This window comes from Oncorhynchus keta, chromosome 17 (assembly GCF_023373465.1).
Source record: "Oncorhynchus keta strain PuntledgeMale-10-30-2019 chromosome 17, Oket_V2, whole genome shotgun sequence".
Taxonomy (NCBI): domain Eukaryota; kingdom Metazoa; phylum Chordata; class Actinopteri; order Salmoniformes; family Salmonidae; genus Oncorhynchus; species Oncorhynchus keta.
In genome coordinates, this window is record NC_068437.1 from 37,398,374 (window position 1) to 37,403,619 (window position 5,246).

The following is a 5,246-nucleotide window of genomic DNA, read 5'->3' on the forward strand; positions in this document are numbered from 1 at the left end:
TGTGTGTTGTGTATATAAGGGATGTAGTACTGTTGCAGAGGTGTGTGTTGTGTTGTGATATAAGGGATATAAGGGAGTACTGTTGCAGAGGGTGTTGTGTTAGTGATATAAGGGATGTAGTACTGTTGCAGAGTGTGTTGTGTTGTGATGAAATAAGGATGTAGTACTGTTGCAGAGGGTGTGTGTTGTGATATAAGGGATGCAGTACTGTTGCAGAGGGTGTGTGTTGTGTTGTAAAGGGATGAGTACTTTTAAGTTGTGATGTAGTACTGTTGCAGAGGTGTGTTGTGTTGTTGTGATATAAGGGATGTAGTACTGTTGCAGAGGGTGTGTGTTGTGATATAAGGGATGTAGTACTGTTGCAGAGGGTGTGTGTTGTGATATAAGGGATGTAGTACTGTTGCAGAGGGTGTGTGTTGTGTTGTAGTGATATAAGGGATGTAGTACTGTTGCAGAGGATGTGTGTTGTGATATAAGGGATGTAGTACTGTTGCAGAGGGCGTGTGTTGTGTTATAAGGGATGTAGTACTGTTGCAGAGGGTGTGTGTTGTGATATAAGGGATGTAGTACTGTTGCAGAGGGTGTGTGTTGTGTTGATAAGGGATGTAGTACTGTTGCAGAGGGTGTGTGTTGTGTTGTAAGGGATGTAGTACTTTTGCAGAGGGTGTGTGTGTGTTGTAGTGATATAAGGGATGTAGTACTGTTGCAGAGGGATGGTGTTGTGTTGTGATGTAAGGGATGTAGTACTGTTGCAGAGGGTGTGTGTTGTGTTGTAAGGGATGTAGTACTGTTGCAGAGGGGTGTGTTGTGTTGTAGTGATATAAGGGATGTAGTACTGTTGCAGAGGGTGTGTGTTGTGATGTAAGGGATGTAGTACTGTTGCAGAGGGTGTGTGTTGTGATGTAAGGGATGTAGTACTGTTGCAGAGGGTGTGTGTTGTGTTGTAAGGGATGTAGTACTGTTGCAGAGGGTGTGTGTTGTGTTGTAAGGGATGTAGTACTGTTGCAGAGGGTGTGTGTTGTGATGTAAGGGATGTAGTACTGTTGCAGAGGGTGTGTGTTGTGATATAAGGGATGTAGTACTGTTGCAGAGGGTGTGTGTTGTGAACTGTTATAAGGGTGTGTGTTGGATGTAGTACTGTTGCAGAGGGTGTGTGTTGTGTTGTAGGGTGACTGTTGCAGAGGTGTGTGTTGTTGATGTAAGGGATGTACTGTTGCAGAGGGTGTGTGTTGTGTGATATAAGGGATGTAGTACTGTTGCAGAGGGTGTGTGTTGTGATGTAAGGGATGTAGTACTGTTGCAGAGGGTGTGTGTTGTGATGTAAGGGATGTAGTACTGTTGCAGAGGGTGTGTGTTGTGATGTAAGGGATGTAGTACTGTTGCAGAGGGTGTGTGTTGTGTTGTAAGGGATGTAGTACTGTTGCAGAGGTGTGTGTTGTGATGTAAGGGATGTAGTACTGTTGCAGAGGGTGTGTGTTGTGTTGTAAGGGATGTAGTACTGTTGCAGAGGGTGTGTGTTGTGATGTAAGGGATGTAGTACTGTTGCAGAGGGTGTGTGTTGTGTTGTAGTGATATAAGGGATGTAGTACTGTTGCAGAGGGTGTGTGTTGTGTTGTAAGGGATGTAGTACTGTTGCAGAGGGTGTGTGTTGTGTTATAAGGGATGTAGTACTGTTGCAGAGGGTGTGTGTTGTGATGTAAGGGATGTAGTACTGTTGCAGAGGGGGGGTGTTGTGTTGTAGTGATATAAGGGATGTAGTACTGTTGCAGAGGGTGTGTGTTGTGATGTAAGGGATGTAGTACTGTTGCAGAGGGTGTGTGTTGTGTTGTAAGGGATGTAGTACTGTTGCAGAGGGTGTGTGTTGTGATATAAGGGATGTAGTACTGTTGCAGAGGTGTGTGTTGTGTTGTAGTGATAGGGATGTAGTACTGTTGCAGAGGGGGTGTGTGTTGTGTTGTAAGGGATGTAGTACTGTTGCAGAGGGTGTGTGTTGTGTTGTAAGGGATGTAGTACTGTTGCAGAGGGTGTGTGTTGTACTGTTGTGTAAGGGGAGTGATGCAGAGGGTGGGATGTAAGGGAGTACTGTTGCAGAGGGTGTGTGTTGTGATGATAAGGGATGTAGTACTGTTGCAGAGGTGTGTGTTGTGTTGTAGGGATGTAGTACTGTTGCAGAGGGTGTGTGTTGTGATGTAAGGGATGTAGTACTGTTGCAGAGGGTGTGTGTTGTTGTAGTGATATAAGGGATGTAGTACTGTTGCAGAGGGTGTGTGTTGTGATATAAGGGATGTAGTACTGTTGCAGAGGGTGTGTGTTGTGTTGTAGTGATATAAGGGATGTAGTACTGTTGCAGAGGGTGTGTGTTGTGATATAAGGGATGTAGTACTGTTGCAGAGGGTGTGTGTTGTGTTGTAGTGATATAAGGGATGTAGTACTGTTGCAGAGGGTGTGTGTTGTGTTGTAGTGATATAAGGGATGTAGTACTGTTGCAGAGGGTGTGTGTTGTGATGTAAGGGATGTAGTACTGTTGCAGAGGGTGTGTGTTGTGTTGTAAGGGATGTAGTACTGTTGCAGAGGGTGTGTGTTGTGATGTAAGGGATGTAGTACTGTTGCAGTGTGTGTTGTAAGGGATGTGTTGTGATGTAGGGATGTAGTACTGTTGCAGAGGGTGTGTGTTGTGATGTAAGGGATGTAGTACTGTTGCAGAGGGTGTGTGTTGTGTTGTAAGGGATGTAGTACTGTTGCAGAGGTGTGTGTTGTGTAGTTTAGGGATGTAGTACTGTTGCAGAGGTGTGTGTTGTGTTGTTGTGATATAAGGGATGTAGTACTGTTGCAGAGGGTGTGTGTTGTGATGTAAGGGATGTAGTACTGTTGCAGAGGGTGTGTGTGTGTGATGAAATAAGGGATGTAGTACTGTTGCAGAGGGTGTGTGTTGTGATGTAAGGGATGTAGTACTGTTGCAGAGGGTGTGTGTTGTGTGATGTGGGATGTAGTACTGTTGCAGAGGGTGTGTGTTGTGATAAAGGATGTAGTACTGTTGCAGAGGGTGTGTGTTGTGATGTAAGGGATGTAGTACTGTTGCAGAGGGTGTGTGTTGTGATGTAAGGGATGTAGTACTGTTGCAGAGGGTGTGTGTTGTGTTGTAGGGATGGGATGTAGTACTGTTGCAGAGGGTGTGTGTTGTTGAGATGTTGTAAGGGATGTAGTACTGTTGCAGAGGTGTGTGTTGTGTTATAAGGGATGTAGTACTGTTGCAGAGGTGTGTGTTGTGATGTAAGGGATGTAGTACTGTTGCAGAGGGTGTGTGTTGTGATGTAAGGGATGTAGTACTGTTGCAGAGGTGTGTTGTGTAAGGGATGTGTTGTTGATGTGTGTTTGGATGTAGTACTGTTGCAGAGGGTGTGTGTTGTGATATAAGGGATGTAGTACTGTTGCAGAGGTGTGTGTTGTGTTGTAGTGATATAAGGGATGTAGTACTGTTGCAGAGGGTGTGTGTTGTGATGTAAGGGATGTAGTACTGTTGCAGAGGGTGTGTGTTGTGTTGTAGGGATGTAGTACTGTTGCAGAGGGTGTGTGTTGTGATGTAAGGGATGTAGTACTGTTGCAGAGGGTGTGTGTTGTGTTGTAAGGGATGCAGTACTGTTGCAGAGGGTGTGTGTTGTGTTGTAAGGGATGCAGTACTGTTGCAGAGGGTGTGTGTTGTGTTGTAAGGGATGTAGTACTGTTGCAGAGGGTGTGTGTTGTGATGTAAGGGATGTAGTACTGTTGCAGAGGGTGTGTGTTGTGTTGTAAGGGATGCAGTACTGTTGCAGAAGGTGTGTGTTGTGTTGTAGTGATATAAGGGATGTAGTACTGTTGCAGAGGGTGTGTTGTTGTGTACTGTTGCATATAAGGGATGTAGTACTGTTGCAGAGGTGTGTGTTGTGTTGTAAGGGATGTAGTACTGTTGCAGAGGTGTGTTGTGTTGTGATATAAGGGATGTAGTACTGTTGCAGAGGGTGTGTGTTGTGTTGTAGTATATAGGGATGTAGTACTGTTGCAGAGGGTGTGTGTTGTGATATAAGGGATGTAGTACTGTTGCAGAGGTGTGTGTTGTGTTGTAAGGGATGTAGTACTGTTGCAGAGGGTGTGTGTTTGTGTTGTAAGGGATGTAGTACTGTTGCAGAGAGGTGTGTGTTGTGTGATGTAAGGGATGTAGTACTGTTGCAGAGGGTGTGTGTTGGTGTGTGTTGTGATGATATAAGGGATGTAGTACTGTTGCAGAGGTGTGTGTTGTGATGTAAGGGATGTAGTACTGTTGCAGAGGTGTGTGTTGTGTTGTAGTGATATGAGGGATGTAGTACTGTTGCAGAGGGTGTGTGTTGTGTTGTAAGGGATGTAGTACTGTTGCAGAGGGTGTGTGTTGTGATGTAAGGGATGTAGTACTGTTGCAGAGGTGTGTGTTGTGATATAGGGATGTAGTACTGTTGCAGAGTGTGTGTTGTGTTGTGATATAAGGGATGTAGTACTGTTGCAGAGGGTGTGTGTTGTGATGTGATAGGGATGTAGTACTGTTGCAGAGGTGTGTGTTGTGTTGTAAGGGATGTAGTACTGTTGCAGAGGGTGTGTGTTGTGATGTAAGGGATGTAGTACTGTTGCAGAGGGTGTGTGTTGTGATATAAGGGATGTAGTACTGTTGCAGAGGTGTGTGTTGTGATGTAAGGGATGTAGTACTGTTGCAGAGGTGTGTGTTGTGTTGTAGTGCAGATATAAGGGATGTAGTACTGTTGCAGAGGGTGTGTGTTGTGATATAAGGGATGTAGTACTGTTGCAGGGTGTGTGTTGTGTTTGTAAGGGATGTAGTACTGTTGCAGAGGGTGTGTGTTGTGATATAAGGGATGTAGTACTGTTGCAGAGGGTGTGTGTTGTGATGTAAGGGATGTAGTACTGTTGCAGAGGAGTGTGTGTTGTGTTATAAGGGATGTAGTACTGTTGCAGTGGTGTGTGATGTAGTACTGTTGTGTTGTAAGGGATGTAGTACTGTTGCAGAGGGTGTGTGTTGTGTTGTAAGGGTGTAGTACTGTTGCAGAGGTGTGTGTTGTGTTGTAAGGGATGTAGTACTGTTGCAGAGGGTGTGTGTTGTGATGTAAGGGATGTAGTACTGTTGCAGAGGGTGTGTGTTGTGATGTAAGGGATGTAGTACTGTTGCAGAGGGTGTGTGTTGTGTTGTAAGGGATGTAGTACTGTTGCAGAGGGTGTGTTGTTGTGAT

At 44.9% G+C, this 5,246-nt stretch overlaps 1 long non-coding RNA gene across 1 annotated transcript; it reads left to right on the forward strand.

Moving 5' to 3' along the window:
• Nucleotides 1-289: 289 nt before the first annotated feature.
• On the forward strand, nucleotides 290-5,246 carry LOC127908275 (uncharacterized). Its single transcript, XR_008066535.1, has 4 exons — nucleotides 290-409; nucleotides 799-1,011; nucleotides 1,429-1,813; nucleotides 5,068-5,246. It is a non-coding gene; the product is annotated as an uncharacterized LOC127908275 (long non-coding RNA).